The sequence below is a fragment of the Phasianus colchicus genome, chromosome 7, assembly GCF_987193195.1.
Source record: "Phasianus colchicus chromosome 7, bPhaCol1.hap1.1, whole genome shotgun sequence".
Taxonomy (NCBI): Eukaryota; Metazoa; Chordata; class Aves; order Galliformes; family Phasianidae; genus Phasianus; species Phasianus colchicus.
Genome location: NC_143442.1, coordinates 25,614,654 through 25,641,763, shown reverse-complemented (window position 1 = coordinate 25,641,763; position 27,110 = coordinate 25,614,654). Strand labels below are relative to the sequence as shown.

Below are 27,110 nucleotides of genomic sequence, written 5' to 3'. Positions count from 1 at the left end.
ACACATCTTTGCTGGATATCCAGACACAGAAGTTAAAGTTTCCTAAAACTACCAAATATTTTAAAACATAGCAATAAACTACAAGAGGGTGTACCTTATTAAACTACTGGGATGAAACCCCAAGTAGGAAAACTACTATAGACTGCTATGGAATTGAATTGTATTAGACCTTTGATGTTCTGAAAGGCAAGAGTAAAAGCAAAATACTTTCTCCGATCACTTGCTAAGACATCTTTGTGTAAGGTACAGTTTAATGTAATTATGTTCGAGATCCATGTGCACATTCCTAGCAACAGTGAGGCTTGGTGAAGTATCTTTCTGAGAGAAACAACCCTGAGAAAAACATTAAAACCAAATAGATAGGAAAAAAGGATTAATGAATTTTCTCCAACTGTCCTTTGCAAACTTCACTGGAAATGTAAACACAATTTTCACAAAGGCTTAAAGTAAAGTTGATGAATTTTCCATAGAAAAAGCAAGAACACACTAATAATAGAAAAACTGTATCTTACACATAAAAAAAATCATTTATCTAATCCAAAACTGGAACTCTGCAATCAACAATTAACACTGTTTTTCTCTTACGTTCCCAGTTTAACACACTTAGTATCTGATTCCTTCAATCCTTTTAAGCACAATTATTAAAATAAACATAAAAACACAGAAAGGAAACATTACAGGTCAGAAACAGCTGGAAGACATGTAAGACAAAATTTAAATGATTATTTTCTCATCAAGTAATTTATTCTTTAAATCAAAGTGATAATGACCATTTTGGGATAATGACACTTTACTTCCAGTACTTATTACTAACTCAGCACACCCCTTTTAGTCCAAGTTACTACAAGCACTACAACCGAAGACCATCAAAAACCTGTTAGCACTGCTTTAAGACAGTTCACCAGAATGTAGATATATTGAATTTCAGCCCCCAGTGCAAACTGCTGGTCACCATGAACTCCACAGAAAAACCGCCACTAGTGGAGGAAAGTTCAATCCAGGAAGCCCATGGGAGGCATTTTGACACCAGTTAATGCATCAGCTCCTCTTTGAAATGCTCTTTTTTGAGCAATGTTAGCCCTAGCCAATATTCACTTACCTATGGGACTGAAATGCTTCAGCTCTTACGGCTGTGTCTCTGGTGAGTTCTCTTAACAATACACGTTAACAATTCATTTTGCACATAATCTGTTCAGGCCATATGGATAGGTTTATTAGTGTTTGGACCCCAGGATGACACTGCACCTCTCAATGACATGTCTATCATTCAGCGTTCTTTCTTCATCTAAGCAGATTTTTTCCCTGCAAACAAGTGACCACTCTTGTGTGGTCTCTCTCCTCTTTCACCTCCCCTTCAGAGAAGCATCAAACTGAAGTGGGCTCTCTCACTTAGTGTGTGTATTATCCCATCCTCCCCAGCCCTAAGGTGAGACATTCACGTTATCGCATTTTACCTTTCTGTATGTTTGCCTGCAGATCTCAGTCACATCAGCCTACAGCCAGATGTCCAGTACTGCACAGAAGGTGAGACGGCAGTGGGGGGCTGCCCATACTTTCTCTGTAGGAAGTGGTCACTCAGCTCCTTCAGGACTCAAATTCATCTGCAAAAACAATATTGTCATTTGTGAAAATGAAAAAACCTTTCCTGCGATGGTCCCAACCCTGAAGAGTCTTCAATATCATATGTTAGAAGTTACGAAGAGTGGACAGATAGTACTTCCTGCCTTCATCTGTTTATTTAGGATCAGATCCATCCCTAGGACAGTGATTTCATGCTTGGAATGATCTGCTTATAGTTGAGTAATCATACAGAAGTGAAGGCAGAAAGGAATCTGCTTTTTTAATGTCAAAATATATATTAAAAACAACAATGCAATGAAAAGCAATGAAGACAAGTAACATAGATGTCAATATTTTAACTGGGGAAAAAAAATTTCAACACATTTTACAGGGAGTATCAGACTAGAGTCAACAGTTTAAAAAGAAACTGCCCTGCAAGTTAGTCAGCCCAAGTAAAGATTTTCTTCCAAGCTGGAAAAGAAAGTTATTTTCATTTTCATTTATGTATTTTAAATATTCAGAAACAGATTGCATTGAAGAACAGCAGTTTCACTTGTTTCTTTTTTCTTTTTTCACCTTTTCATTTTAGCCAAGAGATTCACAGAGGATTTAAGAAGATTTTTAAAAAACAAGTAAGAGTCATCAGGTCACAGATACCAAATTGCCCACTTATTTAAAAAATGTAAATGCTACTGGTTTAGAGTCTTTCTATTTGTTATAGGACAATCAGCTACAGGGCCTTCTAGTATTTTAGAGCAAAAGCATGTGAAATTTTTAGCAGCCATTCTCTGGAGGGAAATTTCAAGGTGACTAGAACAATCCTTCATATGGATAAAAATACACTTATAATTAGAACAGACTTCTTATATGATCATTTTGCATTTCTCATTCATGTTGGCAGACTGCAGAACAGTTATAGACACTTGAAAAGACACAAAATGATAACTGATGTTATTTTAATTTCACATTATAAAGAAACAACATATACAATCCTACTTAGAATTAAAAAGCTATACCGTCTCCGTCTGGAAGCCTGAGAGGCTGTGGGGAGCTGCTCATTAGTAAGAAACAAAAGACACACACAAAGTTCACAAGTTATTAGATTTCATAGCAGCACTTGAAGATTATCACAAAAGACGCAACAAATGAGGTTATGCAAGAATTTGAGATCTAAGGAAGTCTCAGATGAAAAGGGTAAGGACATGCTCTGGTCCATGGAATGTCACGTTAAGATTGGCCATTGAGAGCTTTCAGTCATTTCCAGGGGAGCTTGTGACTGTGACCCTAGTCTTGGTGCAGCTGGTATTCACAGCCAGTATTTTAACTATGGAGACTGTCTGTCTAAGTACATCCAGGCAGCCACTAACAGGAATCAGCTGGAGACAGCTGCTTTTTCTCAGCTGATAACCAGATCTTCTGGTTGTCTCCCAATGCAGAAACATAGAAGGCACACCCTATTTACCTCCCCCTCCCTCCACCCTTCCCCACATTGCCTGCATACACAGGAGACAGGGAGCCAATCCCCAACAGAGTCGTGCTGCAGTTTTTATTCCATCAGCGTGAAGTTAGTCAGGTCCTGACCAGTCTCATCCTCAAGCATATCATCACAGTCACCTCGGCAGCTGCTTCAATAAAGCAGGCTAAGATCTACAGGGAGCCCCATCCTGTCTTTGTGTATTATTTGCATAATACTGTGTGCGCGCCCAGATATTAGCTATACTATCACCTTTCTAGGAAAAAAAACAGATGAAACTTCTGGTTCCAGGGCTGTCAGTCTAGCTTGCTTTTTAAAACAATAATTATACTAATAAAACTCTCTCTAAATCAGAGACATAGAGGAACTACACAAGAACCTGATTAAGACACTCTCAATTTCATTATGGGAGACTAAATTACTTTTTGAAACTAGAGTCAGCATTCACAGATATTCGCATGAAACTTCTCTGACTTAAACTAGTAATGAGGTATAAGCTATCTATCTCCTTATAAAATTTGCTATGAAGTAATACACAAAACATTTATGAGAAAATGTAAGTACATATTGCAATAAGCGAGTGGGGAATTAGCTGACATGGAGAAGAGCTTGAAGGCCCCAAAGCTTATCTGTTCTCCCTCCTCACAGTTATTTCAGCCAGCCTAATACAAGACACTGCTTCTCCCTACAAGTTTTCCCTTGCTGAAATGGGGAGCTATATTTTTTTTCATTCTTCCAGATACTTCCCTTTGCAGTTTGTACAGATTAAGCCATGCCTCGTAATTCTGGAGAAGATGAAATTCTCAGTGAACTTGTAATGGACAGCCCTGAAGACACATGCAATAACCACTGAGTCTCATCTGAGAAAGCAGGGTGATGGTTTTTGTTTTTATCTTAATAAAACTTAGGATTAGCATCTAGCCAGATTAAACAGAAATTAAGAAGGCCAGGCAGGATAAAAGAGGTTAAGGTATAGCTTTAAATAGGAATGCTTGCACTGAGACATCTGTATAATCCTAGACAAAGTCAGAAGATGGAAAAAAAACCAACTTTATTGTGGATGTTAAAAAGGAGACGGAACATCAATATTTGCTGTTTAGGCTACTTGCCTTTTCTGTCTTGGGCTTGCTTTACATGCTTACAATTACGTATGTTTGTGTGTATACATATATTTTACACAGAAATATATAAAATGAAGCTTTGGGAATCAAGCATATAAATATTATTTCAGTTTTGTAGCAGATCTTCCAATATATTAGCCATTATCATATTATAGAACAAAATTATCAGGCTAAGAAAGGAATATTTTGCTCTCACTGTTCTGCTGTTTCCTTGCCTGGAGCATCACTTAGTCTCCTGAATTACTGCTGCTTTGTGACAGTGGGAAGATTGCTCCTATTAGAGATTGTTAAGTCTGGGTCCTCAATAAAGTGTTACTGGAAAAGGCTACAAAACACGAGAGCATAAACTGACAAGTATCAGGATTCCATATCCAATATATTCCTCTTATAAAGAGATGCAAACAAGAAAGTCTCATATCTAACTTGTCAGTAAAACACTTCAAACACGTGAACAATGCTTGAAAAAAGCATTAAGAAAAGTATCTAACAAAAGCAGTTCTTTCTTTCCCCACACCATTCCACCCATTTTAATTATCATTACTCTGAACTGCTTCTAACAAAGCAAATAATTGAGTGACAGCAGAAGAGGAGGGGGCTTATTTATTTATACATTTAATTTTTATTACAGGAAGTTCCTGGAATGTAAGCCAGTCAGTCATTTCAATCTAACAAAAAACGGTGAGTAAACAGCTACTGGAAGAATTCTCAGGATTTATGAAAGCAGTTGTTGTCTGCCAGGAGGTAGGTTACAAAGGAGACCATCCCCAACACAATGGCAGGAAAATATGACTGGAGTCTTCATCACTCATGCATAATTCTTAAGTCTGTTCTTTTGCAGTCAAAAATCAGTGACTGCAGTCAAAATCACTGTCATGGACTTGCATGTTGCACAAACGTCCATAAAATTACTCATGTGGTTAAGTAGTCCCACATGGTTCAGTGGGTCTCATTACAAAAGTGCTATCAGGGGTCTTAGGTCAGGATACCGCATTCCTTAAACCAGACAGATTCCCATTGAAGTGATTAGGAGCACTTCATTTCCAGAATAGAAAGAATTCCACAGGTATTTGCTTGAAGTGTGAGACAAATTTACTTTAGCTACATTTCCACCTTTCTGTAATGTCTGCAGGAAAAAGCTATTTGAGTGCATGAGTATTACTAACCAAAGAAAATGTCAGACGCATTCACAGGTACTTGCAGCAGAAGTCCGTGCACTCAGCTACTGCCACAGGTCTGTTACCTGACCAAATCACAATGAAGCAATGATTCAAACTTCTGTCTCACACCCCCACACCTACTGACTCCCAAAGGCATGCGGGATTTTTTTATTATTTAATATATATGAGCAAATCGTTACCCTTCTGTAACTGAAAAACTGGAAAGTGAGCTACGTTCAATGCTAAGTAAATCACTGGGTTTGAGCAGTGAGCAAGAGCTGCAAAAGTGAAACGCAATAAATTAAGCAGACATCTTGCTCAATCAGCAACATAGGATTGAACCCTCAGTGCTATTCACTACAAATGGATCTATTGGATCATGGGTCATTAGTTCAACTACCTTTAACAAGTGCAACCAAATAGGAATGTTACTAAACATTTATCTTCAGAGGCAGATTTACTGGAAAAGATAAGGAGGTTGTGGAGACACTCCATTAGTACTGCCTATTTCAGTATGCATTCCTGCCATAAGTACCTTTCATTCATAAAAATATCTCAGGAACCCAAAGTATCCTGCAGACATCTGCCTTTACATGCTGGGGAGGCACCCTGGCACTCCCCTCCCCCACCAAGGCACTGACCGCTCATTTGCAATACACATTATTTGTTAACCTCTCGTTGCCTTCCTATTCCACACCTCCCAGACCAGGAGAGACAAAGGCCATTAGAAGAGAAGAACAAATTACCATTTTGGCGGTAGCGGAGAACCTATCTTATTAACTACTGCTGAAATAGTTACTGCCTTACTAAGAAAGAAGGTAATTAAACACAAAATCAGCCCCTCTCCCTCAGAGGTTAGTTCAGATTCTTAGAAATTTGTACCTTGGCCCACATGACATAAAACAGTAAGGAATTAATTAAGCAGAAGGAAAGAGCAGTTTTTGTTACCCTGGCCTATTGTTTCAACCTTTGCAGACACAAACATTTGTCACTGAATCGGTTTACACTCATCCATATTTGTGCTTCCCTCCCAAGAATTCAAAACAATTTAGTTTTTCATTTAAAGATCAAAATCCAGGAAAAAGAAACAAAACATCATACAAGGAAGGATGGGTTGGGAGGATTTTGTTCCAGGTTCCAAGCAAGAAGGATGTAGCCAAAGGCTGAGTGCAGCTAGCTGCTAGCTTTGATTTACATTTATTCGAATGTTTTCCTCAGTGCCCTTGAAAAGCTTTGTTCTGATTTGAAAAGCTGCATTAGTCCTTCTAGGTTTGGAGATATGGAAGGAGCTTATAATAATATTTTCAAATTCTCCACAGTACTGTTATTCCAGAATCAGAAATCTGAGTCATAAAGAGAAAATGAGTCTCTTTCAGATTAAAATATACCTCAATCTGACTTAACTGATACATGAATTATGACATCAATAATTACTTTTGTTACAAAACAGTTGTGACAACCATGTCAAGCTCAGCGCTCACAACTACACAACTAGTCTCTAGAGAGTCAGCCTAGGCCTTGATTTGATGAACATGGCAGGAGCAAGAACCTGAAGAAGCCTTTCTTGTCTTTCAAGAGATGTTGCAGACCTTTTCGTATCCCTTTAAATGGACCAAGATTCAAGATAGGTAATTTCATTGCAAAAGTTTCAGTCCAGTTTTTAGTAGTCACAGAAATACAAACTGCAGCTTAACCACTCTAATGGTATGAGGGATAGCTTGCTGAAAAGTAAAACCAACCAAACCAACAAGCTCATAACTCTAGAATAAGTTCTGGACATTAACAAAAAGGCAGCATATTTCACTGCTGAAAAGTGCAATTTTATGGAAGGGTGTTGCCTCTTATCAACTGCCATGCCCTTACTAGCTCTTAAAAGTAGAGCAAATGTTAGAAGCTTTTATGACTGAATGAGGAAAGGCAGTAGATAGACTATAAAAAAGGCATGGGAAAAAGTTAGCACAGAGCCAAAACAACCCTGCAGCTGCATTACATTATCCCGGTGGGAAGTTGCCAGGCTGGCAGCAAAATTAAGCTCCATGTTCATAAAAGTGAAGCACTGATACCACCAGCTACAACTTGCATTATGTGAGCTTCCCACACCTCTGTGCCAATCCAGCTCAGTCCTGATCTTCAACAATCACACCATGCCAGCCTTGGGTCAGATTTACATAAAGCCTGCCAGGCAGATTGTGCACCCAAACTGTGCAGTGATTTACAAGTAAGCTTCTATAATATACCATAATAGATAGAGAGGATTGTTAAATGTAAACAACAGCTAGCAGGATAGGTACTTCTTCACAAGTTGCTACCCATCCCATCACAACCTAATCATAACACCTAAAATCTGTAACCCTAATGAGCTCCTATGTTACTGAAGCTAATTATTTTACAGTTTCACAAATGTACATGGTACTTTTAAAAATACAGAATAGACACATTATCTTTTTGAGTAGGGAGAGTTTACATTAACCCAGGATAAAAACTTTGGAAAGAATCTGTGGAAATAACTGGTAAGAAAAAGCATCTTGGAAAAGTTTCACAAGGAAAAGCGGCATCAGGAAGAAATAGGATGGTTACATATCAGAAGGATAGATTATTATGCATGCAGTAAAACAAGGCAAAAGGCCCCAAAGTTTTATTTGGGTCCTTGGCTTAGCATGCAAGCTGAATACTATCTATCACTGTATCTCTGTGGCCACCCATGAGACCTTTCAACACTATCAGAAATCTACTGCTTCCAGATTGCCACTATTTGTGGAGACCTTCCACACTGATGTTAAAGTGGAGCCTTAGAGAAAAGCCATAATGCAGACCACAGAAACTCAATCAATCCACTTCTAGCTCTTCACAGTTTCACAGGGTCAGATGCCACATGGTTGGTTCGCTGCTGTGCAGCTCCTCCAGCTTACACAAACTCAACATCATTACAAGAAGGAACAGATTTCATAATAATACGAAGTTCTATGCCATTTAATTCAAAGCACTTTAGAAATACTGTACAAACCTGAGTGACAAAGGCAATGGAGTGCCTAGAAAGAGACAGTCATTTCCCCAAGCAATCCAAGGATCGCTTCACTTCTAAAGAAATGCAGCTGACATTACACCACAATCCAAAGCCAAGAAAAGGACTGGCTACGAAGCCAGCCTACTACATTGGGCAGCTAAAGTTTAATATTTGCAGTTATGAGAACTATTTCTGAAAATATTTCAGGTATTGTGTATCATTTGTTGTAAATCATTGATTCTGACCATATACACATAAAAATCCGCAGTCTCTGAAGGCAGCTGTCTGGAAGAAAGGAAAGCCTCTGAACTTACAAATATGGAGACAGATGAATAAATGTTGTAATCCTTGCAACTACCATTTCCATGAGCATGATGTCCAGCGTGTTGTCATACACAACTTAACTTGCTAACTCAAAAAAGGGAAGTTGTAAAAAAAAAAAAACCAAAAAAAAAAACTCAAACAAAAAGACAGAACAGACACACCTCTGATTATTGAATTATTCGGTAACTAGTGGGTTGGGTAACATTTCCAAACTGAAGAGCAACTGGCATAAAACAGTACTCACAGTTTAAAAGATTATGTTTAAGAAACCAGGCAGGTCTTCTGTCACCATCCATGTCCTGACCAGGCGATGGTGTGAGCAGACAGGCAGAAATCAGTTTATTCACAGAATTATGATAGACATAAACAGACAATACCCCAGTATTTCACTTCTGAAGTTAAGTATTGCTGGTTTGAAATATATTAGGAAGATTATGCATATATATATTTTAATACCAACAATCTACTCTATGCTGAGACTAACAAAACTGCACACCTTGTGCAAGGAAACTTGCAGTCAAGGACACATCAGAACTTCCACACAGAAATCGACTCTTACAGATCTTATTGCAGAAACAAGGTTTGAGATCGCAGTCAAACCTACAAAAACAAAGTTAGAAAGGTATTTAGAGGAATGGGAAGGAAAACTAAGGCACTTCCTGCACTGAGTATCCTCTCACAATTATTTAACATCATCACACAACTGCAGGGTTGCTTCTGCAACCAGAACAAAGACATTCAGCACTTTCAGAATGTATTTCAGTGCAAAAGCAATACAAAACCCAGTGCTATCACCAGTTTATATAATCTAAACACACAGTTAATATTCAAATGGAGAAAAAGGCTGAAGAAATGAATACATCATCTGAAATCCTTGTGCTGACCCATAGTCCCTACTTAGTGCTAATCACTGAAATGCCTAGTAAATACATAGAGTTAACACGTCAGTGCTGATGAGAGAGTTAGTAACTTTTTAAATTATAGCTTCATCCTGCCTCCAAACTTGGGCAGGCATTGTATCACACTGCCTGAGATTAAGTATTTTTTCCACAGCTCTTTAACGTATAAAAGCAGGGTTCTGCTTTGATTAGATTCTTCCAGAGCACAGTTCCATATGAATGTATGCATTTTTTTTAACTAAAGATGACATGGAGTCCCATCTACTTTGTTCGATATTTCTGTAAGTGCTGAGCCTGCTGATCTTTAAGGGACAAACACTAATACGTTTCTTTACTAAATGTACTCACTATGGTGCTCTGCATTACACCTTCCTGACTTGATCAGTTATGGCTCCGTTTCTGTCTTCCAACTGAAAATTTCCACAAAGATGCAGAACTACTCAGATATATAATTTAAAGAGAAGTCTTAAGAGCCATTAAGAAACATTTATTTCCAGGCAAAAATGGTTCCCAGTTGTTTTCTTTGCACAGTCATCTTTCCCTAGATATCTTTAGCATTTACAATAGACACTACTCTTTTCTTTTGCTTGATTCTATATGGATGCACTGAATCCTTAAATGAATCCAGTCACAATACAGTAGTTTTGGAGGAAGAGTTTGTCAGAAAAATGTCATCTGTATTTGCAGTGCTCTATAAATGAAGATATCACCAATCCAATACACTCTAGGTCAACTCTTCCTTTCTTTGGTGCTCACTTTTCAGCAACTAAAATCACAAGGCACAAAGTCAATAGATATTTGAGCTATTTAAATAGCTCAAAGGATAAAGGTCATGCCTCTGATGCAATTTATCTTTACAGGAACCCACTACCTTGGAGATAGGAGATTCTGGGGGTTGTATAGATAAGAGGTTGGTATATTCAAACTAGAGATAGCTTTTTCCAGAATATATTTAAATAGCTTAAAGTAAGGCCTTAGGTTAAAAAAAAACCAAACAAAACAACAATTACCAACAATGTATTTTACTCTGAAAAACGCCCATGAAGTCACAGAGAGTTGCTCTCTCCCACGCCGGTACCTTCCAGGGGCATCCAGAGCCCAAGAAAGGAAATCAGTGGTTAGATGTTTCAGTTACTGCTGCCTCTTGGCCCAGTACTGTTTTCAGTCATGTTCTTCACTTTGCTTCCAAGGTAAGGATTAATTCTCCTAAACAGGAGGGAGAAATCTTACCCCTTCACAAACATCAAGCACACTTCATTAAGCCAGGCTAAACATCTGACCATGCCAGAGCAGTCAGTCCCACACTACCATCTTCCCCTGTCTGCCATGTGCAATGCTCTCCCTGCATCCCCCATATGTCACGCCTGGCATTTGCCTAACTCCACCATGAGTCCTGTAGCTTGATCACCTTGTCAGAAATTAGCTCTGCAAAAATAAATAAAATAAAATAAAATAAAATAAAATAAAATAAAATAAAATAAAATAAAATAAAATAAAATAAAGTAAAATAAAATAAAATAAAATAAAAATAAAAGTAAAATAAAAAGGAATATATTCTGACAAAGTAGCAAACTGGTACTTAGTCAAAGGTCAGCTAAACATGAGAACTGATACCACTGAGAAAAAGGGAAAAGAAAAAGCTCTCATATTTCTCAGGAAACCAGCTGCTACAGAGGTAACAAAAAGGCAACTTAGGTACCACCACTACATAGCCATATGCAAATAGCATCAGCAAATAACTGGGTAAAAAAAAAAAAAGTGACGAAATCAGACAAGCTGCAAGGGCAGTATTTTCCTGATTTGCTGTATATACTGCTACCAACATGTGAAAAATGACTGTTCACACAAATTTGAAATGTTTTGACCAGCTCTATTAAGTCTGCTAGAGGAAGTTTCATTTTTGTTTCAATTTACTCCACAAAACAGAACTCCAGCTTGTATAACAGACACAGCAGTAGCACCATTAAAAAATTCCACCTCCATTCAGCAACCAGAGGAGAGGAGAAGAGCTAATTAAAACCACGTTCCCTAAAATCACCAGTCCTTAGTTGCATGTACCAGACAGAACATAGTATCTGCTACAGATGAGTGACCTTAAAACAGAAGAGGGAGCAGGGGAGGTGAATGCAGTTATAACAAAACATGCTCTGAAGGAAAAAGTGATGTAAAAAAAGTGATGTAAAAACTATTGGAATCACTGGTAGTTGTACGTGGACAACAAGGAGAGCAGAAGTGGGGCTAGAGGACATATTAAGGGCACATTCATGCAATCTTGGCACAGATGAACCTAATGATCTAACTGCGAGTATTGTCTGTTTTCTTTGAGATCAATGTCTCAGTAATTTAAAGTTCTCTTAGTCAGCCCAGACAGGAAGGGTTTCAGTTTAATTAATAACAGGCTTAAACCTACAAAGGGGCATTCTGCATCTCTTGAGACCACTGCACACCTTGCAGAGGAAAGCTGGAGGCATCTTCTGTGAATAAACATCAAGACCACTACTGTTCAGTTTCAAACTTGTCCCACAGTCCCCAGATCTCTGCAGACTGCAGCACCCACTATTTTTGCTACGACAGTCAAAAAGTTCTTGATTCCTTAAACATGGGAACATCAGCATGTTGTTACTCCCAGACATTTCTTTCTTCACTTTTCAATGTTTTCTCTGTGCTACCTGTCATCACATTGTTTTCTCATTTTCCTTTTAATTAAAGATTATTATTCAAAGGAGGAAACGTAGCACAATTTGAGAATTCATTCAGCATGAATGGAGATGCATATGGTCTACCGACTTATGCAGAGGATTAGGAGACAAGATGCTCATAAGAGCTAGTCTAACAGTTTCTCTTTAGGTCTTCGTGCAAGTCACTTAAGGTCAACTTAAGGTCAACTACATGCCTTTCCCTTCCCATACTCAGAATTTCCATAGGGGATTAAACATCCTAGGACAGAAGAAAGGGTTACTCCACTAACACCAGTATTCCTACTTGTATTATAGCCACACAATCCTCACCATGAAGGTGAGAACGTGGAAGATCACGAGTTCGAGTACATCCCAGTCAGATCAGTGCTCAGCACAGGTTTACAAATATCACAAGCAGGGACAAACTCCATATACTGCATAAGTTTGTCAAGGCAATTTTCAGCTTGATGAGAGTCTTCTCCCAGCGTGACTGAAATGTGTATTTATTTTTCTCCCTGATTTACCCTAGCTGCAAAAATACATTTGCAAACGTCACCAGAAAGAGTAGCCAGCAATAGCTAATACTGACTGGTTCACCACAGCCACCCAGAAAGACAACTCACTGTGACTGATGCCCAGTTATCTTTTGCCTCCTCCAGTCACATGGCATTGGGATTATGATGGATTGCCTACAGAGAGGGCTATGCAATGGATAGCATGTGAAATCTAGGTGCAGACCCCATAAGCACCACAGCCATCTCATCATGTGTAGAATCTTCTCTACACACACTAATATGACAGATGAGCAGCAATACTTCTTTCAGGCTCCTTTAGTTCTCCATTAGGCAGAATAATTCTCATGTGCATTGCAACAGAGTTAGGGAGAGAAAAAAAAAAATCAGTAACTCACTTCAGCATTAATGTATTTCTTTTTCTACTGCACAGGAGAGCAGAATCAGAAAAGAATGCAGATCCTGCTCAGGAAATGAGCTAGTTAAATGTATGTTACACAAAAATGAGACTAATTCCTGTGACACCATTTGTTGAGTTCATGGACCCTATGAGATCTAGATCCTCCCTCATTTTTCTGCTAGGAAACAGAAGCACTGTTTCTGAATTCAGAGACACAAAGTCAGGCTGGTATCTCTAAAAGCTACAGATTAATGCAGTTAAACACCAAGTCAGATTTTGTTTTTCTACTGCATTGCTATGAGATACCACCCAATGTAGAACAGCAAGGTGACATCAACTCTATGAAAGATGTAGAATTCACAATCAATTTCTACCCTTTATGAGCAATCTACTTTCAGAACATCAAGGGTGAAATAATGTTCTTAGTAGGGCAAATACTTGATTACATAAACAGATCAAGAATGAGTTAGGTTGAAATAGCAAGGCTCTTCCATTTTTCCTCCAACCAGTGAGTTTGCAAGTCATAGTTTCAGTTTTCTTTCCAGATGAAGAGGGAAAAAAAACAACCAACCCTTTTTTTTTTCCCCAGCTGTCAGGTTTCTTTGTGCTAGACTTTCATGACAAGAATTCTGAGCAAACTGAGGATTGCCCAAGCATCTTACATCCTTAGGTTAATTTAAAATACAAAGGCGAACTTCAGCACTGCTACAAAAACAAACATACCACAGCAGTATACACCTTCCTTCTCTCCTTTATCTATTCTCCATGTTCTCGTTGTCAGGATAACATTTGTTTGAATGGATCTGGGCTTAAAACTAGGTGAAAATATTAGCGAACCGCCATGCAGTTCACTAAACAGCCACAGACACTTTTGGCCAAGCTCAAGGACATACTGTGCAAAATGGACTAAGAAACAGGTAAGCTCTTTCAGCAACGGTCAATTGTAAAAGATCACTGAAAATGACTCTCTGCATGTAATTATACCCAAAGTCCCTCATCTAAACCCCTGCACACCCAAAGTTGTATTGAAGACTGAAGCATAAGGACACACTATTTTTCTCCTTTCTAAAAAAGCAAGCAGAATCATTCCTATCTTAGTGCACAATGGCAGAATTCTACTAAACATCATCCGAGTCCCTTAGCAGCGAGAAGAAAGTTTGAGTTCAGATTTGGAGAGCATTGGCTACTCAGCACTCACTCACTGCACAGACATTAAGTAAAATGTGATTTACTTTATTTTCAAAGCTGAGAGAGCTGCCACAGAGAAAAGCACCATTACTGTGCACTAAGAATATTCAAGCACAAGGGGAACGCAGAGGAATTGGTGCACTGTAAATTCATATTCCAACTTACTGCACACTAACTTTCCTGAATAGACAAGCCCTTAGACTAATAGGCACCTGGGAGTCTTCAAGTCTGAGTGCCCAATAAATAAAAAAGACTATTTTATTATATTTTTTTATTGGTGCTCTGGAATCAAGCGCTGATGTCCCTACTCAGACAATGCTTCCATTGAAATCAAGTCTTGGTCTATTATTAAATACTGTTTCTTTTACAGCTGCAAGCTTTTCAGGTTAGAGGACAGGGATTTCATATCATGCCAAATCACTAATCTCAGTCCAAAGGGAATTGAGCAGGCATTTATTTTGGTTTTATGTAGGTGCCTAGACACTTCCAGATTCAATAGACTTGCACTGATGCCGAGTGTAGGAACTGTCCTCATGCCTATCAATTCCCAATTCAGATAAACTGAAAACAAAACCAAAATTCAATTTTCATCTCACTTTGAAAACTGTTACAGATTCAGATCTATTTGGAACAACACTGAAGACCGCTAAGAAGTCTGAAAGTCATCAGCAGCTTTCAGTGCAAATTTCCTGAGCTTTAAATGCCTAATGGACCCTTACAACAAAAAAAAAATAGCATATGTTTGAAGGCTCCATTGCACTGAGTTATACAGCTTTAATCCTTGAGGTATTACGAGCTGCTGTTCCTACAGCCATCTCCTATACCAATAGATGAGTAGAGCCCACTGGACTCAATGAAAAGGAAGTTAACTCACTCAAAAAAAAAAATCACAATTTACCCATTCCCCTACCATAGGAAGCAGCTCTAACCTGGCTACTCACAGCCAGTCACTACTAGGAATTACTTATGCAATTGTATGCAGCTAAACGGAAGCAACTGCAGCAACAATCTCTAGGCTAATAGAGCAGACCTGGACAGCATTTGCTTTTCTGTTCCATCTGCAAGAAGCTGCTCAGATTCTAACAAAGGAATTCATTTACCCCCTTGAGATACCCAGCCAGCGCATGAAGGAAGCAATCACTTACATCCATGTTATATTAACTTCCTTCCTGCTACACTTCTTACTTTTTTAGAATAATGGGTCAATGACAAACATTTTCCTTCTAGGCAGTTCACTCACAGTGGTGTTAGTGGAAAGTCTGACAGCTTTATCTTCTTTCTGAGCTACTTACAGCTGTGACTCCATTACTTTGAAGTCAACTTGGATTTGGTTGGAATGAAGTGCAGACATCAGTGACTCAGGCTTAGTGTGTCACCTGCATTTGTTATCTTGCCATAGACAATTTAATCAGTTATAATTTTTTTTTTTGTCTAGGCACAAGAACAAGAAAAAAATTGATCAGCATTTCACAGGGTTGTTTCTTCACTGCTAGCAGGCCATTTAGCATCTGATAGACCATATAAAAAGGTCTTCCCAAGGGCTTAGAGTGTTTGAGTTGTTCTTTTTATAGTATAGAAGGTCATTAATGAGCAAGAGAAAGCCGCATGGAAATAGCTAGACAAGTCTTGTCGAGTTAATAAGAAACCGTCATTCTGCTTCAGTACTTTCTCATTAAGCCTGGCAATGCTCACGTCTAAGGAAACCGATGGTACAAATCTATTTTAATGCTCAATTTAGTTCCCCAAGTCTTGAGTCATGGCCAGTTTATCCCTCGTTTTATTTTTTTCTTTAATGTATGTTTTTTCAGTTCAGAAATTTGAGGAAAAACACTACATTTTTAAAAAACTATTGCTCAAAAACTAGATTTTAGATTAAAAGTAATTTAAAAAGAGCTAGATATATGCTGGCTATTCTGAACAAAAGACTAGTCACTCCTAATCGAATTATGCCCTCCTGTTCTTATTCTCATATCTCACACGTTTTCCAGGACTAATATCATTTTTGGTTGTTGTTGGGTTTATGTGTCACAGAGCAATAAATTCCTCATTGTTTAAACAGGAGCAAGGCACACATATCACCTTTAACTGAGTCTTAAGTATCAAGGGCATGTCACAGATCACTAAAATGAATCCAGAAAACTGCTTCTTGATAACATGCTTACAGTAAGTAAAGCTTCTGTAACTCTTTAGGTACCAAAACCCAGCACTTTTAAATGCAGTGCTTACTATTCTAAGTAACTGTCTTAGTAGAAGCTCAACATCACATAGATCACATGAAAAGCCAACTCAGATACTTATGCTACAGTGACCTTCATATCACTCTAATGTTGCCGTCAGCCCAGTCACACAATTGATTCAATTGGAAAACTGGAGTAAGCCATAACACCTTTGCTGGCCAGCTGTGGATGTCACTTCAGGCTCAATCTCTATATGTCATCACCCAAGATCATACACAGAAAACCACGCTCTCAGTAGTACAGCACTTGGTAACTTTGGCCAAACTTCAGGCATATGGAAGTCCAAGAGGAGGACAATGCAATGGAGCAAAGTTCAACAAAGAAAACTGATGGAAAAGATCCATATGTTCTTTTTTGTACTTCACATGTACAAAACCCTCGTGAGTGTATCAGACAAGAACTGCTAACACTGAGCAATACCATCTCTCTCCTGCTGTTTTTAACACTAAAGAAAACAGCGCAGTGCATTAGTGAGGCAGTTTCATTCTCTTATCTGTTATTCTCCAGCATTTGTTAGCTAAACCTCTTAACTCTCCCAGCTACCCATTGCTCACACCAGGGAAGTTCCTAAAGCACACCTTTTCACACAGCATGGGTTTCATCTCTTAGTTGATTTCTCTTTTTCTGAACTCCACACATATGGAATTTCTTGTTAGTAAGCCCATAACAACTGAACATCTCGGCTCTGAAAACTCCCTCTAGAGCTGTTTCCACAGAACTCATTCTTATGTTAGTTCCTTTTCCTTTTCTTCCTCCTTACAACAGCCTACCAAAAGTCCCTAGATCTTTCAAGGCAAAGTACTACTTCCTGCAGCGCAGACACTGTGCTAAGGAGCTGAAGTTCCTGAAAGCTTGAAATCTCTGATCATTAGGGTCATACAAAGGTGAAAAGTCTTTAAACTGAGAAAGAGGTGAGAAAGATAAGATGCATCCCAACATGCCAAAAATAATGCAGGATTCCAGTAATGTAAATAAAGGGCTTTCCATTATAGGCTACGTTTTGGTGGGGTGCTTGTAAAACTGCTTATTTGAGATAACTTGAAAACTGTCCCATTATTCTAATTTCATGAGTGCTTCCCGCTATCATTCACTGCCATAGAAGCAGAACGAGGCAATTACAATTCTTCCCCCTTATTTATGAGATTTTCTTTTCTGGCAAGGGAAAAGGGAAGCTGCAAAACAATGGGAAAAGCAGTAAGAAGAGTAATAACCTTAATATCATCCAGAGCAGCAAGCATTCATTCCTTGATTGTGCTCCTGATTGATTCTGTACCTGGTTTAGCCCTGTGAATCAAGCCCTTAAACTTACCACAATATGAAATAACAAGAATTAAATCTGTAAAGATATTAGTGAAAATTCACTTCCAGCTTAGAAGCTCCTGAAGGCTCAAACAAATGCAAAAAAAAAAAAAAAAAAAACAAAACCAAACTAAAAGCAATCTTGGGAAGTTTCCTTTTTTATGTACTGGCTGTCCTTGGAAGAAAATAGTCTTATTTAAAGAACATCTACCTCTAGATATTTTTATTCCATAGTCTGAACCACATAGGTTTTCTTAGCATATACTGTAGTTTCTCGATGCTTGAAGTAGATATCCCAAAATCACTATTTCTTGAGTATTTAAAGGTGTTTGTTTACCAAAAGGTGCTTTCCTTGCTCTTCAATCTGCAGTTCACAGTTTTTAGAGACAAATGAAAGAGATATCAGCAAAGCTGTTTTTCATACTACTACCATCACTACTTTCTTCTTGCTGTCTCATCAAAAAAGGACCAGCCTTAGATTGTACAGGGCTCTACATGCCAGTATCACATACAAAGCTGGTATCTGACTCCTTCCTCAATTATGATTAAGTCAGTATAATCAGCCAGCACAGGGGAACAATGCAGGCGTTGCCTCCTTTCTGGAGGCAGAGTTTTTCTCCCCCAGGCAAGAATTGGGAAGTGCAAGATGTGATTTGTGATGAAATTCAGAACTATGCAAAACTTGCCTAGTTTCAGATTTCATTACCCCCACACTACAAAGGTTTGGCAAGGTGAGAGATCATCCACCAACTAAGATCATCCTCAATTGTTCCAGTGTTCAGGAAGCTTCCAGCATGCAGCAAGGTGTGAAACTGCAGCTTCAGTCAATCTTCCTGTTGAAATTTGTTCCAATGCTGAGGTCCCTTTTTTTTTTTTTAAAAAAAAAAAGGCCAAGCAAATGCCAAGCAGCTACACATGTCCTGTTTTAGCTTTACAAATAGTCACAGGGAAGAGAACAGCTGTGAATGCTGTGTTCCTTCTTGAGCTTGGATTATCATCTTTACAACCAGAACAAGACTCGTGTACTCTCTCAGAAGGAAGCTCAGAACAGGACAATAGCAACTCTCCCACACAAAAGATGCAGCATTTTCAGCCGCGCTGACGATGTTCTAAGCCTCAACAGTGCTAACAACTTTAGAAAACTGTTCATACTGATACATTGGATTTGATCTCCACTATGTTTCATGTAAGTTATGAGGTTCATACAGGCATATTTAGTTGGAATTTGTGTTTCCCTCAGCCTTTTCTGTCCAACATCCCAAGGGAAATGAGACTTCTCCGACTCTTTAAGACAAAAAGCTCTGCATATGTGCTAAGTCATTCACTCCAGGCTATACCCTGCAAGATGGATAAAAAAGCAGAAGCACCAAGTACATCATTCTAACTGTTATGGAACGTTGTCCAGATATTTGTGGGTGGGGAGAGAAGGTCCTTCCTTAAAGATTTTTTTTTTCTGCCAAAAAGTAACATGAGCTTTTGCAGTAACACAAAATCCAGTGCTGTGCCCTCACAGCAATTCATAGCGTTCTATAGAGCTTTTACACATCCTTGAAACAATGGCTCTCTCTGCTGGTGCCTTAACGTGTCATCCCACAGGACAGCTCTGCAGAGAAAAGTACTGAACGCCCACAGCAGAGTAGCTCGTTTGTTTCAAAGAAAATTCCACTCCTTCCTCTCTGGGTCTGAAGTTCCCTCTTTTAGGAGATGAGTCCCCCAAATACACATTGGAAAGATTATCTACTGCTGGTTACTTCTACAGTTTAGCCTTACATTTTAGCTGACAGCAGCAAAAAAAAAAAAAAAAAAAAAAAGTCTCCTAGGGCTGCGTCAGGAAGTGAGAGCGCTATTTTACAGATCCTCTTCCCCTCTTTTTTAAAAACAAACAAAAAAAAGAACACGTGAATTTCGTAGGAGTACAGGTCAGAAAATGGGCAATAGTGATCTAGCAGCTCCAGTCTGGGTCATAGGTTACCTGGAACCTTTTATTAATTAAGACAGTCCCATTACTACTGCTGGCTGCTAACAGGTTTCAGGAAAAAAAAACAAAAAAACAAAAAAAAAACTATTATCATAACTTTTGCCTTTAATGCCAAACTTAAGCACAAAGAGTTGTTTCATTAATTTTGACTTGCACCTCAATTCCCAACTGGAGCACAGAGCCAGTAGCTCTTATTGAAGCTAAGTCATTCTTTTCACCACCCTAGACATTGAGAAAGAACACATTTTATAAGGCTAACAGAAATCCATAACATTTGCCAGAAGAGACTGTGACAACAAGTCACACATTTCTCTTGGGGCGAGGTATTTAAAAACCATAATCACTTTTTCAAAAAGTCAAATTTAGAACTAAAGCTATTCTCTCATCCATGGTTTGGCTACTTCTTTGCTGAGACCAATGGCACTGAGCCACAGCTGCAGCACAGATGTTCAGAGGAAAACTATTCTGAACAAAACAGCTCTGCCCAACCTGACCAAGATCTGGTCTTTAGTTTCAGAGATCTGAACAAAGAAAGCCGACAGAAAGCCTGAATGTAGTATTACACAAACGGAAATCTGCTCTGACCGCTCCGCAACTTTGACTACTTTTTTTTTTTTTTTGGTATAAACTTAAAATTCTTTCCATTTTAACTTTTATGAAAAGTTCTAAAAACAAGACTGCGTTTCCACTTCCTTTGCTTCTATTTTGGTCAGGCACCTTAATTTTACATTATTGACCATTACTTTGCCTTACACACTAAGCATCATAGTGAAAATTCTTGACAATTGCAGCCCAACAATATTGGCTTCTCTAGACCATATTCATAGCGAAAAAGATCAATTACTGCCACCTGCTTATACTGTCAGGAATCCCTCGTCAGATTCTTCTCTTAAGATTAAAATGTCTGACTACAACAGCATCTAAGCATTCTTAGGGCACTTTCATAGAATTATAGAATTGAATCAGTCTTCCAAGTTGGAAGGGACCTATAAGGACCACCTCCTGGCTTCACACAGCACACTCAAAAATCAAACTCTAAATCTGAGAGTACTGTCCAAATGTTTCTTGAACTCCAGCAGCTCAGGGCCACGCTCACCACTTTCTGGTGCACAACCTCTCCCTGACCCCCAGCTGCCCCTCCCCTGACACAGCTCCACGCCATTCCCTCGGGTCCTGTCGCTGTCAGACAGAGCAGAGCTCAGCACTGCCCCTCCGCTCCCCGTAAAGAGCTGCAGCCATCATGAAGCCTCCCCTCAGCTCCCCTGCTCTGGACTGAGCAAACCAAGGGACTCAGCCACTACTCACGCATCTTGTCCTCAGTCTCTTCCCCATATCTGCTGCCCTTCTGCGGATGCTCTTTGATTGTTTTACATCCCTCTTATATTGCGATGCCTGAACCTGCATGTGGTGCTTGTGGTGAGGCCATGCAGAGCAAAGTGAGACTAAGCCTGCCCTCCAACACCTAGCTAAGCTGGGCTTGATGCATGCTTTCTGCCCTGTGCCTGTTCTTCTTAGGAAGAATGTTATTTATAATGGGAATTTGTACACTTCTAAAAGAGTGATACTGTGAACTCACTTCTTTCTAGTCAAAGCACAAGTAATGCTCGTAGGTTTCAATAAATCATTGCTATTCTTCATATGAAAGAAATGTCATTCTTCATATGAAAGAAAATCCACCCCACTTCCCTAGCACATCCTTTCTTTTACTTTTATCATCAAAGCGCAAAGTGCTTTCTGCTTGAGATCTTTTAAAATTGAGAAAAAAACACAAAAGACTTCATGAATTTTCTTGTCCAGGTACATACCAATCCAAGTTAAATACAAAACCACACACACCAGGCTGGATGGATTCTAAAAGAAAATCAGCTGCAGAAAATGCATTACTTAAAGCAAGATACATGGTGACACTGCAGAAAACTTAACGAGATAGTTATGTTTTCCAGCCAGTTAAGCCAGGTTTCTGACTGAGGTATTGCTGAGTACCAGGAACTCTAGAAACACAGGAGAAAGACCGATAACACAGCTTATTCTCTACAACTCGCTATACAGCCTGGACAAGTCTATTGGTATCTATTTACTTGATGTGCTCAAGGAGGGCAGCTTCAGTGGAATTTATAGCAAATGTCCTCAAAGCAGAATCAGTCAATAAACGAAAACAAAATAAAATAGCCAATTAGAATCACAAAATATATATATTTTTTGCTTTATCTCTCACTCTAGTAAGTAAAATGTTATAAAAATAAAAAATAAAAATGCTAAACTCTAATTGTCATATTCCATATATTCAATGTTCACAGTATTTTTTTTTTTTTAACTACTCCAGAATTCTGGCAAAAAGAGCAGTGGACAATAAGTAGTACTAAAATCAACTTCCTGCTCTACATCAACTCACCTCAAGACAGGGAGCAAAGTAAAGCCTCTTTTGTTTGCAAACGTACCTCTTAGAGTCTCATTCAGAAAAAAAAACAACACCAACCCTTCCAAATAGGTCTTCACAGAACATTAATACTGAACTTATTCACTGAAATGTGAAATGTCATTTTTTGTAGGTTAATTCTCTCATAAAGCCAAGAACTTACTGCTGCTGCTGCTAAAGTTACGACAATCTATGGAGTCACATAATTTCTAAAATAAAAATCAAACCATGAGTTTCCAAAATCAGGACCTTTGAATGGTAAGTTGTGTAAATTACAGAAAGGAAACTATAATATTAGAATATTCACCATTATTAATTGTGTAAAGCACCAATGAACAAATCTTTGGATCTTCATTGTAGCATGAGCCAGAATGGAACTCACCACCTTCAGTAATGAGAGAACAAGCGATCTCCAAGCAGAGAAGCAGCTACCTGCGAGGGCCACTACAATTACACGAGCTGTTCATTATAAAGCACTGACAAATTATTCTGAAGAGTTTCAGGGCTTACAGCTGTGCAAAACATAGTGAGAGGTTAAGGCAGCAGTTAAATCAAGCCTCAAGGTTTTCTTTTACTTCTCTGAGTTTTTTTTTTGTTTTTTTTTTTTTAATTGGCATCTACAATTCAAATTGTGAGAGTCAGTTTTATTGTTGCTTCCCCCAGTTTACTTCTTTTATTTTTATACCCTAAAGACAGGATTTTACAGCTTGGATCAAGTCTTCTGAATTCTTCTAGATGCCAGGAAATACAGAAACAAAATCCAGAGTAAAAACAAGTAATTCTAAAAAGCTGTACATGAGAAAAGAAGAGGAGCCTTCCCAATCAAAGATTTAGAAAAAAACAGTTGGCAAAAGTTGACATTGTAAGTCCTATGGTAGCAAATCTCTGTCCTTTCTCCTGGAATGACCTTGACTATGTACTGGTTGGATCAGCAACTGGTTTCAGTCATGGTTCACACACAATGCAATACACCACGAGTTGCCAGTCTTCAGCTACAGATTGCTTTGAATTGTCAGCATAAAGTTAAGGCAGCTTAGTAGTCATTCACTTGCACATAAAATCATACGTTGTCAACTGCTAAGTAACCTGTATTTACATACAGGAGAATTCATCCACACACAGTGTTGACCACTGGTAGAACACCATTATTCCTTATAACCAATCCGTAGCAGCAGCACTGAAGAATGCAGCTGTAGTAGTGGAGAATAATTAAGTCCTGGTGAAAAGCACGTCCCGAGACCTCAGTTGTTTACCCTTCATTGGTCCAACAGCTGGTCTTTGGGTAAAGTGAAACAGTAGGGACTCTTAGCATAGTAAACAGCTTGTCTGGTATTAAAAAGAAGAAACAATAGAACAACACAGGAACAATTGCATTGACAGATAATTACAAGGCAAAAAGAAAAAGCAACAACCCACAGGGCAAATGGCAATTCTTTATGCAATCTGTAGACATAGATTTAAGTCTTAGCATGAATCCTGAACTATCATTTAGAGAGGAAAATAGTTGATCTTTCCTCAGCTCTTAATCACCAATAAATTCACACAACTTCAAGAAATCTTCATATTTCAAGTTCTCATGCAGAATTTTGTCTGTGAAGCGTAAGCCTCAGCCTTCAGAGAAGTCAGCGCAGCATTTAAGGTGATTAGGACAAATCATTTATTAGAAGTTAATAGTTATTTGTATCAAAATTTTAACATTTAACCTAGTTTCTTTGTTTCAAGGTTTGCTACAGTCCTGATGATGTACCCGTTACATTTTTTTTCACCATAAATGAAGACAGAAAATGAGATTCCTGGTGTTTTTTATTAATTCAGGTGGAGCAAAGAATAAGAGGCAGAAAGACCAAACAAATTTTTCTTCAAAAAGCCAAAATATTACATGTCAGAGTAAATCCCTTACCCAGAATGAGATTAAAACAATAACTTTGCCCCAGTTAAAATTTGACACATTCCCAAGGTGTAATAACATGACATAAAAATAAAAATTAACACTTTAATAGGAAATATTTACCTTTAGATGGAAATGTTTCTAGAGTGAGCAAGCAATCACCACAGTATCAAAAAACTTACTGCCAGATCAACACCATACTTCTTTGACAACAATTTGGCCATAGTGGTTTTGGAGAAGTTTGTGTTTTTCCAAGAAAACCAGAAAAAAAAGAATCAGAGGGATGAAAAGTACCTGTGAGGAGATGACACAAGATGATGAAGGGGGTGGCAGGTAACCAGATTTGAGGAGACGGGAGCAAGTCCAGCTGCTCACAGCAAGACAGCCAGCAGCATCAGCCTGTCCAGCTCTCCTGAGGAGGCGGAAGGCCTCCAACCCTTCACAGACAGCACGAGCTCCACCAGGCTCTGGTACTTGCCCCCACAGGTCACCTCAACCAGCAGAGCCCACGCGGCAGAAGGTTGGCAGGCGGGGCCACAGAGACAATAAACGGCATTCATGGATGCAAATATACATGGAAACAACTCCCTCGTGATGCAAGCATATAAAACAAGAATAAAGACCGGCGCGCGGTACTCGCTACCACACAGCCGACAGCTCGCTGCCTCCCCCCAGCGGCCCCTCCCTCAGGGGCGCTTCCCCACGGCCCCCTCAGCCCGGCTGGAGGCTTACCTCAGACGCGCCGCGTAAGGGGCTCCAGCCCTTCTCTTAGTTCTCCTAGTTAGTTATTTGCCCAAGTATCAATCGTGCACGGGGAGAAGCCACCGCTCGTGGCGGCTTTTTGGGAGATTGACAAAAACAATAGGAGCAGCTGCTGCCTGCATGTTGCAGCAGGTGAGGGCAGTGAGCACCTCACGAGGGGCAGCAGGTGAGCCCAATCGGGCGCCGGCTACGAGGAGCCCGCATCCTCAGCTGCCTCACCTCACCCAGGCAGGCACAAAGCTGTGCTCGCAGCCGCCAACGCGGAGCTCCTCAGGGAGCACTGAGGAGCCCCCTCATTTTGGCGGGAAGCAGGAGCTCCTCCGCAAGCTGAAAGATGCAGCGAGGCGCAAAGCGGAGAGAAGCTGGGTGCTGAGGCAGGCACGGAAAGGCACAAGCCGCTCTGCAGCACTTGGCAGCTAGTCCCGTTTTGCACTACAGAATGCCCAGCAAAACCTCCAATTCCCAGACACAAATATCTTAAACTAGCTTTCAAAGTGCTCCTCTATCCCTTTTCATAAAGTGAGAGCAGACTGAGGTTGAAAAAAGAAAACCAACCCAGAAATCAGACATGCTTAGAGAGCAGCATCTTAAATCACTGCAAATTCTAGGACAGTTTCCTTTGCTCTGAGGAGTATCAACACCTAGGGCCGTGGTGGGAGGACTATGGGGACCCCAGCTTTATTTCTTATTTCTTTCTGCTGATGCAAGCTCTTTCCACAGATCCTGCGTCCTCGGTTCTGCATTGCTGACAGTTCATAACCTCCTGATTTCACTGCAGTGATTCTGGCTGACAGATCAGCTGTCAGGTCCCCCCCCCCCCTTTTTTTTTAATACCACTTTCCTCAAAGTGTTATTCTTTTCTGGGACTAAACTCCCTGTGCCTACTCTCTAATTTATTACAACCTCAAAACACTTGGAAAAAATACAAGAGAAAATATGAACTTAGCAGAGGTTTGGAAAATATAGCTTAAATTGAGACATAAAATACTACAAAATAAATGTAAGAGTTAACAGGTCTCATGAAGGCAAGTATTTAGATGTTCTATTATTTTTCTTTTGGCACTCTATATAAAAATAAACAGACACAGTTGGCCACAGTGACAGGGAGAGTCCTACATAAGCCAAAACTACTTTAGGAATTATGTAAAGCATGTATTTTTCAGTAATTTCAAACATTAATTTGTAACAGATAAATCATTTTTCAAGGAACTCATGTATTATTATATTCGTGTTCAGATTTCTCCTGGAAAAAAAAGCAAAAAGAAACCTACAAGGTAATAAATAAGAGCAGCAGCAAGAAGCAGTCGAGAAGAAAAGGAAGTCGCAAGAACAAACTGAAAAAGCAAGAGCAGCAGGAACAAATGGAAAAAAAAATGAAAGCAAAGTTGGAAAAAGAATAGAGGAGCACACAGGATACGTGCTTAGCAACAATGACCTTCTAACGTGAGAAGGGAACAACTGAAAAATGATGTAAAACCTCTGTAGAAGACTACACTTCACTTTGTTTTTCTGCCAGCCAAATGTGTATACCCAAACCTATAGATGTTCATGTATGAAGAAACGCACAGAACCAAGTATCCACTAATGCAATAGAAGACTAATATGACATACAATGTGAAAGAGCCAGCAGACTCACCTTGTATCCCCATGCAAATTCCAAGGTTGAGAACAAACATTTTCACCTGAAGTGTGTGCATACATAAAGCTGCATCTTTTAGCAGCAGATTTTTCCTAAGCTTAGATTGCTCGTCCTAAATACACTTCAATACTTTCATCCATTTACCATTACTCTGAATTTTGAGTCCTAAAATTATCTTTTTTTCCAAGTCATTAATGAAAAACTGACAGTTGAACCGCTATTGGTCAATACACAAATTCAAGTTTTTCAGCCAATTCTATCTAGCTTATGGTACTTTCATGAAGACCAAACACTTTATAGGCAGCACCAAAACTACTACTGAATGCTTTCTTGACAAAAACCTTGGCATGGTTGCAACTACGTAAAGGCATCTCATAGTAATCTAAGTTCTTAATGAAGTGAGAGTTTTTATACTACAAATAAAATAAAATTAAAAAAAAGAAATGGTAAGAGTATTTTTTGTTCTTTACCTCTGCTGCTGTGGAGATTTAGGGAAAAAAATAAAGGCAAAGCTCTGAGAAACAAGCCCTGGTGCATCCTAATCATCACATTCTGTTTACCTTTTGAAACGTTC

At 39.1% G+C, this 27,110-nt stretch overlaps 1 protein-coding gene across 2 annotated transcripts in view; it reads right to left on the bottom strand.

The window, feature by feature from the left end:
• ALS2 (alsin Rho guanine nucleotide exchange factor ALS2) overlaps positions 1-25,703 on the bottom strand; it is a 212,037-nt gene extending 186,334 nt beyond the window's left edge. The window contains exons 1-2 of one of the 2 annotated variants that reach the window (XM_090144202.1): positions 24,868-25,703; positions 1,455-1,601 (exon numbers count right to left, since the gene is read on the bottom strand). The gene's annotated coding sequence lies outside the window, so the exon portion shown is untranslated. Of the gene's footprint in view, positions 1-1,454; positions 1,602-24,429; positions 24,832-24,867 lie in introns of those variants that run through there. The other variant, XM_090144203.1, reaches the window with a different exon arrangement.
• Between the last annotated feature and the right edge of the window lie 1,407 nt (positions 25,704-27,110).